The 8,166-nt window shown below is 45.5% G+C and overlaps 1 pseudogene across 1 annotated transcript; it reads right to left on the bottom strand.

The window, feature by feature from the left end:
* Positions 1-2,355: 2,355 nt before the first annotated feature.
* On the bottom strand, positions 2,356-3,370 carry LOC120100841 (guanine nucleotide exchange factor MSS4-like; annotated as a pseudogene). The gene has a single exon (XR_015671842.1). The product of XR_015671842.1 is annotated as a guanine nucleotide exchange factor MSS4-like (transcript).
* Between the last annotated feature and the right edge of the window lie 4,796 nt (positions 3,371-8,166).

Raw genomic sequence — 8,166 nt, 5'->3', positions numbered from 1 at the left:
TCTATGGGGGCCATATCTAAACATAGCATAATGCAAAATACATTTAGCCCAACTTCAAAAGTCCCCATAGTCTATAGCAGCCTCAACAATGTTAAAAGTTCAAAGTTCTAAGTCTCTCCTGAGATCCATCCAATCACATAACTGTAATCCCCAAAGCAGGACAGGAAACCAGAAGGGCAAACGCCAAACTCCGCATCTCCATGTCTGATGTCAAAGCAGTCTTCAGATCTCCAACTCCTTTTTTTTAAATCTTTGTTGACTGCAATAAACTTCTTCCTTCTGGGCTGGTTCTACTCCCTGTTAGCTAGCAGCTTTCCTCAGCAGATAGGCCAGAGCTCTGATATCTCTAACATCTTGGGGTCTCCAAGACAATTTCAGCTTCACATCTTCTTGTTCCAGTGTCTGGGATCCGTACATGATCTTCTGGGCTTCTCAAAAAGGTTTGAATTACTTTAGCTCTGCCCTCTGTACCACTCTAGGCTCTGGTTGACTCCATTGTGGCTGCTGTTCCTGGTGGTCATGTCATGGTACTGGCATCTCTAACACGTTGGGGTTTCTCACTGCAACTAGGCTTCACCAATAGCTTTTCACAGGCTCTCCTCATGGTGCCAAGCCTCAACTTCTTTGCATGGCTCCTTCAGTCCTGGGCCTTCAACTGCAACTGAGGCTATACCTTCACCAATGGCCTTTCATAGCCCCTCACAGTGCCCTCCTCCTCCTCTTCCTCCTCCTCTTCCTCCTCCTCCTCCTCCTCCTCCTCCTCCTCCTCCTCCTCTTCCTTCTTCTTTCCCCTTTTTAAAATTTTAGCTGGCTTGGAGATTGAGTAACCTAATTCTAGCTTTTAAGTAATCACTGTTGATGGCCGGAAGTGGTGGTGGCAACAACAGTGGTGATGGCAGTGGAGGCAGTGGCGGCAGTGGCGGCAGCGGCGGCAGCTGTGGCCAGATGCCTTCCTTTATCCAGCACTGGGGAGGCAGAAACAGGCACATCTCTGCTCCACAGAGATAGTTCTAAGACAGTCAGGGCTACCAGAGAAATCTTGTCTCGGAAAACTGAAAAGAAAGATTCTTTTTCTATAGAAGACAGAACTCTAAGTAGCCTCTAAAATTATCTTCTTGGCCAGCAAAATGACTCAGTGGGTAAGGGCTTTTGCTGCCTTTACCTGAGAATTTGAGTTTGAGTCCTGGGAATGCATGCAGTTGAAGGAGAATAGTTATTCCTGTAGGCAGTCTCTGGCCTCCACATGCACATGCTCATGCAAATTAAAAAGCAAATAAGTAAAGTGATGTTTCTGCCATCAGATTGTTGATTGACTCACTTCTTGGCAGAAAGCTGTGCACAGGAAGCATTTGCTGGACGGGAGACCTGGCATGGCTGAGTCCAGACTCTAGTCCTCGTGCTAATGAGTCACCTGATGTCTGTGGATCAGGGCCACACCCATAAAATGTTACCATGGCATTTTCAAGGTTAGTGGTCTGGGAAGGGCATTTCTCAAGTGTTTATAGAATGTTATGGAGGTTCAACATCCAAGGCAGATGGGTAGCTATATATAGTATATAATACAATAATTTAATTATATAATTATGTAACATTTTAATTATATAATATTCTTTTTTTGTTTTTTCATTTGTAAAATTTTTATTCATGTGCGTGCGTGTGTGCTCACTTGTTTGTATGGGTGCCACACACATGAAGGCATCTGCAGGGACCAGAAGGCGCAGATCTCCTTGAACTGGAGTAAACCTCCCATGAGGGTGCAAGGTCCTGAACTCAGGTCGTCTGAAAGAGCAGCAAACATTTTTAACTACGTGTCACTTTTTCAGGTCCTACTTGTTTATTTTGTGTTTTGTTCATTTGAAACAAGATCTCCATAGTACAGGCTGGCCTTGAATTTGATATTATAGTAACTGAGGCTGACCTTGAACTCTTGATCTGCCCCTACTTCCTAAGCTCTGGCATGAGGAATAATGAAGTCTCTACTTATCTCAATTTAGGCCCTCAGAGGAGGGGATGATGACACAGTATTTGAACCTGTTTACACAGAGTCCTTTTAAGCTACTGAGTCACTCCAGAAGAGAAATGACAGAGTAACTGGAAATCATATTGAAGATTTAAGTTGGCTAATAATAAGAAAAGGTAACACCTTGTCCATAACAATAGAAATGTCCATGGAACAGGTTTACAAGAGAGTCTGGCACACAGCTAGGGCTGAGTTTTCCTTAGGGTTGACATCAGTGGCAAGGAATGACTAAAAAGAGAAACCTGATCAAGATCTGAGGGAAGAGGAGTCGTGTTCATCCTCATTATAAAATGCCACTATAGACCCGGAAAAAAGGCTCTCAAACACAGTACTAAAAATGTATCTAAAGTGAGGTTTAAATACTGACATCTGTAAATGTTTTACTTTTAAAAAGAATAAATTACTGTAGATAAGTAGGTCACATACAATGAGATTACTCTCAAATACTTGTATGCTTTATGTTTTTTGAGACATCTCACTTGGCCCAGGCTATGTAGCTAAGGCTGCCCTTGAACTCCTGATCTTCCTGCCTCTACCCCCTCAAGACCTAGGATTACAGATGTGCACCCTATCACACTTGGCTTCTAGAATGAGGAAAGGTGGAGTTTCAAATATTAGCATCTTAGTTCCCGTGGTGATGGCTAAAGATGAATGTTGTTCTTGCTGAGAAGAAGAGAGCTTGGCATCGAGGTGCGGAGGCAGAGTGCAGGGAACCAGACTACACTGGTAGAGCACTCGCGTGTTCTTCCATGTTCCAAGTCAGGGGAAAGGGCTCTAGGACACATGTGACAGAGAGGACTAAGTAGGAGACATGCTCTGAGGCCTGAGGAAACAGGACCGGCCCTCTGCAAGTTCAAGGGCAAACACCGGTGCTTATATTAGTACCAAGAAGTCTGCCAGCACTGCTGACACATCAGTGTCGGTTCTTGTGGGCAGAGCTTTATAGCTAGGGTGGAGCCAAGTCCCAATCCCCTCAGTTACTCGTGGGAAACTCGCTCCAAGGCCACATAGAAGCTGTTCTTGTCATCTAGGCAATGCCAGCCAATGGGTCCAATCTCACAGTCTGCACAGACTAGAAACTTGACGTTGCCCATGTCCTTGGTAAAGCCCACGTTCTCAAAGATGAACATGTCATTAACCAGCCAGTGTTCCTCGAGGAGATCACCATCAGGATTGCTGCCGTCCACCAGATCCGGCTTCTTCCTCATGGAGGGGAGGAAAAGCTGCCGGCGAGAGAAAAGAGCAGTTCCTGGCTGCAGCACCCGAGAGCCACAACGCTGGCACAGCACCGCCTTCCGGTTTCGGCCTTCGGCTGACACTAGCTCGTTCTGCAGCTCGCAGGGTTCCATTGAATTATATAATATTCTATTACATATTTATATGATATTTTATGCAATATAAAATGATAAAAGTCTGCCTTCCTATCACATTCTTTGAGTTTGTTACATACAGAGCCCATGTGTTGGCCTTCAGGAGAAAAGCTATTGCTGTACCCTGGAGTACAATAGCCTGCTAGACCCACATCTCCTTGCATGTAGACTATGAGACTGCTGACTTCAACCCTTTGGATGTTTTATAATTTTACTTATTTGGCTCCCTCTGCAGATTTCATGGTTTAATTTCATATAATTTATCTTAAGATTCCTTTGGTCCCATCGAGTCTTTAAGAGCAGACAGATACTTACTTGAACTCAGTCACAGAAACACACAAGATTTTAGCTGATATGGTTACAGTTCTCCCAAAAACATGACCTCCTGGAAATGGCCTTTCTTTCCTAGGCCATCATTACAGACGTCTTCTTTAACGTCCTGAGAATGCCCAAAGTAAGATAAACACAGCAAGGAGTAAATGTAAAGCCTCAAAAATCCTGAAAATTAGCAACACATAAAATTATATAATCACTAGAGCTGGAGAAATGGCTCAGATGCTAAGAGCACTGGCTGCTTTTTCTGGAAGAGCAAAGTTCAGTTCCCCCAGCCATCTCCATGGCGCCTCAGAACCATCTGTGAGACCAGTCCCAGGGAACCCAACACCGTCTCTGGCCTCCTGGAGGCACTAGGCTCACAAGCGTGATATATTTGTGGAGGACTGTCTCGGTTGATGTGGGAAGGCACAGTCCACTATAGGTAGGGTTTCTGGGCTGTATAAGCCAAAGGAAAGTCAGAGAATGAGCCGAGAAGCAGCGTTCCTCCATAGTTCTTGCTGACTGCTCTCAATGACAGCAGGAGCCAAACAAGCTGGTTTCTCCCCTGCATTGCTTTTGTCTGCAATGGAATGAAACTGCAGTGATCTGAAGTGCCTCCTCGTTCTAAACCAACAGCAAACCAGCTTTCCTGGCAGTTCCTTGTCTCCTTGCCTGTGACCTGCTGATGACAGCCAGGGTTGTCCAGTTCCCTGGTGATGTCTGCAGCATTCTGTGGGCACTGTGAGGGGCAACAAGCTTGCTGCAGTAACAGCCAGAGCACGGTCCTGGGGTAGAAAAAAGTTTACTTCCAGGTTCTAGAAAGCCTCCATGCCTAGGCTAGGATGAATTCACCAAGGTATCTGGACCCACACTTTAAATAGGCTTACACACACACACACAGAGAGAGAGAGAGAGAGAGAGAGAGAGAGAGAGAGACAGAGAGAGAGAGACAGAGAGAGAGAGAGACAGAGACAGAGACAGAGAGACAGAGAAACAGACAGACAGAGAGACAGAGAGACAGAGAGACAGAGAGACAGAGACAGAGACAGAGACAGACAGACAGATATACACAGACATACACATAGAGATAGAGGTCCAAAGAGTCAGAGACAGACATACAGATAGACACACACATTCACAGATAGAGACATACACAGAAACAGAGGCAGAGAGAGAGAGAGAGAGAGAGACAGACAGACAGACACACACACACACACACATTCACACAGAGACAGACAGAGGCACAAAGAGACAAAGACAAACAGACACAGAAAAAAGAGAGAAAATACAGACAGAAACACACACAGATTGGGGGGTTGGGGAGAGAGAGAGAGAGAGAGAGAGAGAGAGAGAGAGAGAGAGAGAGATCCATTTAAATTCCTGCTTCCCAGGAATGCCAGCCTTGGATTGTTAGTAAGGTCTGTGCCTAAAAGCAGGCAACCAGCCTCAGAAGCTCAGAACCCAGGAATTTTGGAAGAGGAGAGTTTGAGGAGGAACAGTGAACCAGCTCTCATGAAGACACTGAGTAGCTTGTCTCTGCTGTGTGGATTCTTCAGGACATTAAATTTCAGCAGTTTCACAGTCCAAATGGGCTCCTTACCTCTTCCCATTCCCAGAGTGCTCAAGGGGAACAATCCTAGGGTGTGAGGAAACAGCAGGGGAGGAGCAAGGTACCTAGAGTGGTGCACAGGATCCATCGAGTGAATTGTCCTTTCCCCTTTTTGTTCAGACTGACCTCAGCCCATAGCCTAGAGCTGCCCAAATTCACAGCAGGTCTCCTTGGTTAGACACTGCTGGGAACATCCCCCACAGAAACACCTAGAGCTGTAGGTTTCCGTGGAGATTCTAAATCACATCAGGTGAATAAGCAAGATTAATTATCACGCAATTCACAGCCCCAGTCTGCACACCAGGAAGCAAGGCCTCAGCAGAAACCATCCTGGCAGACACCTTGAACTTGGTCTCTAAGGCTTAAAAAGCACGAGAAATTTCATTTCTGCCATTTAAACTGCCCAATCTGTGGCGTTTCTGTTTCGTCAAATCCAGTAGACTATTACAGAAGGGAAATTCATATCTTCTCCTGAACTAAAATGTTTATGGCATTTAATTTAAGCATGCATGTGCTATAGAACGTGTGTAAACGTTTAGGAGTCAGTTCTCTCCTTCCGGCTGCTTATAGGTTCTGGGAACCAAACTCAGGTTGGTGGCAGTGAGTTTACCCCTTAAGCCGTCTTGCTGGCCCCTAATTTTAGCTCTTGATCTGGGTCATTGAGGAATAACACAGTCTTTGAGTCTATGGTTTGTGCAGGAATTATACAAAGCTATTTTGAAACTTGCAATGGCTGACTTGGCTGTTCTGTTGCTTATTGTGGAAACAACCACCTTCTGTACCAGGAACTGGGGGTCGGGAGTGGGGGATCACAGCACAAGGGAGTAGTGCAGAAGAGAAAAAAGAATGCAGCTTTTCTCAGCTGAGGAGACAGGTTGAATCAGAGAGCAACTCTCCTTCTCTCTTCCAAGTTCATAGTTAAAGTAAAGAAGAGCAGTCAGCCTCGGAGTTCCTTTCCCTGTCTTTGCTACGGATATTCCAGAAGAGTTCAGGAACATAGTCCGGGGACTCTCTAGTGCTGTCTGTCTTGGTACATTGAGGGTCATAGGATGGACACTGTGGTCTTGCCTCCTAGAGGTTCAAGGCAAAGATGTTAGGGAGCTGACTTGTCCCTCTTCGGGAGAGCCCATATTCGCCACTGCAAGTCCCCTAAACCATGCTATTATTACAAATGAACCAATGGCCAAGTGAGCTGCCTCAGCAGGCGAAGTGTTGGCACACAGACCTGACCAACTCCACAGTTACAGAGCACTGAGAGCTCTGCAGTGGACTGGGTAGCACATGAACCCACATTCACCTTATGCGAACATGAGAATAATAAAAACGTTTAAGTAGGGGATAAAGAGATGGCTCAGTGGTTAGGGCACTCGTTACTCCTCCAAAGGACCTGGGTTCAGTTCCTAGTCCTTACCTGGTGCTCACATCCAGGTGGAGCTACAGTCCCAGGGGATCTGATGCCCTTTTCTGACTTCCCTAGACACTAGGCATGCAAGTGGTTCACAGACATGCCTACAGACGAAACACCTGCACACAGGAAATAATAATTAAGTTAAATAGATTAAATAAAATAAAAATAATGGAAAGAAGAATGATAAATATTCAAAGCTCCTGGGGAGAGAGAGAAAGAGAGAAGGAATGGTAAGCAACATGGTGAATGTGACGAAATCTTAGCAAATTTGCTAAGTAAAACCATGGCAGCAATGTCTGTCTTGTGGGTTAGAACATCAAACTAGCTGTAACTAGCTCAGTGTTTCTTGACATTCCTGCGACCCTTCATTACGGTTTTTTACGTGGTGACCCCCAACCATGAAATTATTTTTGTCCCTACTTCATAACTGCGATTTTGCTACTGTCATGATCTGTGAGGTGCTTTCCAATGGTCTTAAGTGACCCCTGTGAAGATCCACAGGTTGAGAACAACAGGGCTATGTAGTAAGGCGTTGAGACTTGACCTGTTCCTAGATTCTAACTTTCTGCAATTAAAGGTAAGGATTTCCAAACATTAAAGATGTTAAAGCTGACATTTCTAAGGTGACTGCTGCTCTAACTGTAGAGCAAGGCAGTTAAGGCAGAACATTGTGTGCTTGGTTTCCCTGAATTGGGTGGAAGTCCACAAGCAACTCAACCGAATACCCTGCCCAGAGTCTCCAGGCCGATAGCTGGGTCTCTGGCCAGGCTGGTTCTCTCTGATGGCATTTGCAGAGTTCAGTTTCTCAGGGTCACAGGCAGGAGGCTTCAGCTCATACTGAGGAGGCTGCAAGGCTGCCTCTCTCTTCATAGACAGCTTACAAGGAAAGCTTCCTCAGGCCAACAGGAAAACTGTGGACCTTCCCCTTTAGAACGCTCCAGTCCCTCACAGGAGTCACCTGGTAAAGTGGGCCCATCCAGATAACTTCCCTTTTGTTTGCCTCAAAGCCACCAAATGCAAGACTTTATATCTTCAAACTCCCCCCACCTTTGTCATACACTGTAGTCATGAATGTGGTAGTATCCCATTCACAATCCCACCCATACCTGTGAGGGGGTAAGAAAAAAGATCATAGCACAAGGAGAAATAATTGTATTACACTAACAAATTGTGTTTACCTGTGTGTCTGTGTGTGTGCAGGGTACCAGCTATCCCTGGAGCTGGAGTTACGGGCAGTTGTGAGCCACTTGGAAGGGTGATGAGAACCCAACCTGTTTCTCTGCAAGACCCGCACATGCTCTTAACCTCTCTTACCTTGACAAAATAAAATTTAAAAAAATTCATCCAGTTATGAACTCATAACTGCAATTCCATCAGCAGGAGGCAGATGCAGGAGGACTCCATAGAGTTCTAGGCCAGCCAGAGCTACATAGTACTACATACA

The sequence above is a fragment of the Rattus norvegicus genome, chromosome 2 (assembly GCF_021556685.1).
Source record: "Rattus norvegicus strain SHRSP/BbbUtx chromosome 2, alternate assembly SHRSP_T2T, whole genome shotgun sequence".
Lineage (NCBI taxonomy): Eukaryota > Metazoa > Chordata > Mammalia > Rodentia > Muridae > Rattus > Rattus norvegicus.
Note: the sequence above shows the minus strand (reverse complement) of the source record. Positions and strands in the feature narration are given on the sequence as shown.